The sequence below is a fragment of the Colobus angolensis genome, unplaced genomic scaffold (assembly GCF_000951035.1).
Source record: "Colobus angolensis palliatus isolate OR3802 unplaced genomic scaffold, Cang.pa_1.0 Scaffold206, whole genome shotgun sequence".
NCBI classification, from domain to species: domain Eukaryota; kingdom Metazoa; phylum Chordata; class Mammalia; order Primates; family Cercopithecidae; genus Colobus; species Colobus angolensis.
In genome coordinates, this window is record NW_012115222.1 from 76,933 (window position 1) to 81,353 (window position 4,421).

General features: G+C 38.2%; 1 long non-coding RNA gene across 1 annotated transcript in view; it reads right to left on the reverse strand.

Moving 5' to 3' along the window:
• Positions 1-1,352: 1,352 nt before the first annotated feature.
• The window catches only part of LOC105511865, a 12,324-nt gene continuing 9,255 nt past the window's right edge, over positions 1,353-4,421 (reverse strand). The window contains exon 3 of the long non-coding RNA XR_001001780.1: positions 1,353-1,650. This is a non-coding gene — a long non-coding RNA (uncharacterized LOC105511865). The remainder of the gene's footprint in view (positions 1,651-4,421) is intronic.

Here is a 4,421-nt window from a genome sequence, read left to right on the forward strand (position 1 = left end):
AATTTAATATACAATTATATGTTGTATGTGTATATATATACACACACAAGTAAAATAAGTAAATGAATGAATGAATGTCAGCCAGGCCCTGTGATGAGTAGACTGTGGAGAAGGCAAGCTGCCCTGTTTGCCTGGCAACCCACCTCACATCCTCCCCTAAGGACTGCAACACTCACACATGACCCAAAGCAGCCGAGAAGCAGAAGGTCTCACACTATTTCTCAGTGGGTCGGCAATTTGTTTGGCATCCCCATCAGTAGGCAATTCCTCCAGAAAACAAAGTGTACTAGGCCCGCATCTCAGAAGCTGAGCTCCTCGTCAGAGAAAAGAGAGGATGTGTCACAAGAAGGCTTTCCTCTCTCTTTTGTACTATGCGATCTTAAGCAAGAACCCTCTTCTCTGAGCTTACCTATGGGTACAGTGCAAATACCTGCCTTGCAAGACTACTGTATTCTTGTGTAGCTAAAAAATGTATGATACATCAAACACTTGTAATGGTGTTCGGCTCAACAATGGTAGCTATCATCATTTTCATATTATCTTTATTTCCCAGCATTATACTTTCTATAAATGAAGTTCAGAGTTATCATTTCAAACACCTTCATGAAAATGGAAACTTCTTCTCATTGCCAAATCCTCAAGAAAAAGGAATTGTAAATTTATCAGAGATTTGACAATACTATATCAAATAAAAAAAAAAAACATATAACCAACCACTGGCTAGCTCTAGCAGCCACAGACAATGATAAAGGAATGAACTTAGAAAAGCTTCCAAACTATTGAACCTTTAGACTCACTGAGCAATGGACTTTCCTAGCGCCTCCAAGCTGTGCCTGTTTCAGCATTTCTGAAGAGCAGAGCGGCTGCACTACTATAGTTGGTGATACCGTAACTAAATCTAATACGACACACCAGAAAATGTCATTGAACCTGAGCAAACAGTATTGATGATGCCCTTGAGACTAGGCTCTCAAATGATATGAGCCGTTTCTTCCTGCGGTGGGGGAACTGTCTCTGTCCTTCTCACACATTCAGGTGGGTGTATGTGTGATGCAGCTTCAAGTAGAGATGATGATGGAAATTAGAGATGAGAGAATTATTAGGTCAGCAGGCCCACTGCAATATTCAAAAAAAGGACTTGAGGGAATTGGATCTTTAAAATGAAAAATGTAAAACAGGAAAAGTAGATACAGCTCTGTGCTGAGCACTCACAGAGGAAAGTAAAGCAAAACACACATCTTCAAACGAGAGTCAGTCTTACGATCTGGGGGGTGGGGGTGAGTCCAGAAGATTTTTCATCTTCAAGAGGGAAGGGCTTCAGACTTTCCTGCAGCAATCTTCACTGCGCACTTTACCTATGCCATGTCTGTACTCAGCTTCAGGACAAGTGCTGACAGACCAGAGCCTCAGGGAAATTTGGCATGTGATGGAATGCTGGAAAATAATCATTTATTGAGGTCTCCAAGAAACACTGGGGAGGCCATTTACCAAGTAGAACAAAAACATTTTCCCCACATGGAGAAAGTACAAAGATGTTGCCTGAGGTCCTTTATTGTGTTTTGTGATCAGTGATATCCAGATCCCATCAATTATATAATCACATATGGAAGACTGGGTGGATTATTCCAGCAACTTAAATCCTCTCTGGACCTTGAAAATATTTGAGGATCAAATGAGAGAATTTATGACAGTTTTTTTCAAAACAGCTACATGTATTTTCTTTATATCTTTGATAGAGTCTAGTTCAGTTATTTCATAAGCTACTCAACACATTTGGTAGCACAACTTTCACATAATCAATGATGGAAGCAGAAATAAGATGAAAGATTATTATCAGTTACTATTTGTACTACATAGTTCATACAATACATACACATCTAGGTATAGATACAAACATATACATATATGTATGCATATATACATATATATAACTGCAGATCCCCCATAAGCCAAGCATTTCTAAATTTTCCATGTGTATTAACTTGTTTAATCCTCATAACTCACCATGAAGAGAATACACTGTTGGTGTCCAAAATGTACAGATGAGGAAACTGAAACAAGAAGTTTGGAAATGTATGCAACATTCCCTTCAGAGCCCATTTGGAAGACAGGCAGTCAGGCTCCAGAATCCATGGTTTTTATAAACAGGAAAAACCAATACATAAAAAGCACACTTATCCACAGATATAGCACTTTGGCCTGGGCAATTTTTGCTTGTTTGTTTGAGGCAGTCTTGCTTGGTCACTCAGGCTGGAGTGCAATGGTGCAAGCACAGCTCACTGCAGCCTCAACCTCCGGGGCTCAAGCAATTCTCCCATCTCAGCCTCCCAAGTAAGCTGGGACTACAGGTGTGGTGTCACCATGCCTGGCTTTTTTATTTTTTGAGAGACAGAGTCTCTGTATGTTGCCCAGGCTGGACTCAAACCCCTGGGCTCAAGGGATCCTCCCACTTTGGCCTCCCAAAGTGCTAGGATTACAGGCATAAGCCACTACACCTGGCCCATTTTCTTGTCTAAATTAACACTGAGCAAGCCTTTCATTATTCACTGAACATATTCAGCCAACTGCAATAATTGTTCAAACAAAGAATTGAAGGAAATGGTTCCAAACTGAAGCTAGTTTGGAAAATCTGGAGCAAGATAATCCACTGAGGTTTGAACATATCATATTAAAGATTTTTTTTGTGTGCCTTTAATGCTGTTTGGAGTTTTCATGAGCTGTGAAGACTCAAGGGAACAAGCCAAAGTATCGTTGCAGAAATTCTGAATACCACTAAAATGAGCTGTCAAACATAAATCAGTATCTAGCTATTTTTCGACCTATTTATAAAAGTGCAGCTGTGAAATACATCTAAAATACAAATCTGAGTACATTTATCTGAAGATGGTACTTTTAGCAATAACCTTTTCAAACAAACAAATGCTGTCTGTCTAAAACAAAATAATTGCATTGTGTCAAAATGTTGGGGGTAAAGTATTTAAGTTCCCTGTGTAGCTGGTATGATAGATCGTGGAATTTCACCTGGTGTCAGCTTCATTCCAGCTGCCCTAGGGCTTAATGCTGGCACCAGCCCAGGTCTGGCTTTTACTGAAAGAAGAAGAAATGTGTCAGAACAAAAAAGGATTTCTGGATTTCCAGTGAATACTCTCAAAGTTTCTAGGATTTCATGTTGAAGATGAATGCAGACTCTAAAATTACTCTAGCATATGTTCCATATCATTTTCAGAATAGATTTTGTTTTCAAAGGTACTAGCCTCTTGTCCTGGAAATTAGACAAAAGCCACATGTTCCCAATGCCCTTTTCTGTATTCATTCTCAACAACTGTACATTAGTTTTATTGAGCAAAATCAACCAGGAAAAATCATTACAAAAAGAATTTTCAGCCTCTTTGAAGCTCAAGATTTATAGAAAAGTAGATACATGCCAGAACCATATGAATTCTGAGCAAATGCAGATGGCCCCTATTGGTATTGTTTCATTCGACAACAATTTTTGATCACTGATTCATTGTCATACCCATCCAACTGGAAAACTCTAGGCATTTTGTTTAATTATAGCCAACAGCCTGATGCGTAGAAAGACCTGATTGCTGATTATTAAAATTCATAGTTCTTAAGTAGAAATTTGGGACAATCTAAAATACAAATAGATCTCTGAACTGATTTTAAGGAAAAAAATGCCACATGTGTTTTAATTTTTAAGTACAGAGAAATTCTGAATTCACCACCAAAAAGAAAACACTGCATTTGAGAATGGCAGCACTGGAAGTTCTGCTCATTTTAGCTAAACAAAGTCTTGATTTCAAGCAAGAAAACATGACTAGATTTTATATCTTTATAATGTAAGGAATATAAGTGGAAAATACTCTTCTAAAAAGGACAATACTCATATTTATTGGTAAAGATAACTACTTCATTTTAGCATGATCCTGTATTCCAAGACCTAAAAAAAAAAAAAAAAAAAAAAAAAATCCATTATTTTCTGTTATAAGCAAAACCAAAGAAAGGTCAAAAGGCTATTTTTGAGCACAACTCTATTCTGTGGCATAAGGATGTATGTTACTGTAGATTTTCACAGCCCACTCTGTAGAAAGGAGTTCAAGGGCACTTCATAAGTTTTTGAGTACTCTGGCTTTCTGCAAACTGTGTGCAGAATAGGAAGTCTGAAGGGTTCAGCATATACCTGTCTGTAATTAGTGTTGTTAGCCATCAGCTATATCATTCTATCTAGTGTACTGGGTGCTTTGCACATTACTTCCAATCTAAACAACCGCCTTTTCAGATTAAGAAACTAAGACAAAGAAATTTATTACACTTTAAGTTCTGGGAGACATGTGCAGAACGTGCAGGTTTGTTACATAGGTATGCACATGCCATGGTGGTTTGCTGCACCCATCAACCCGTCATCTACATTAGGTATT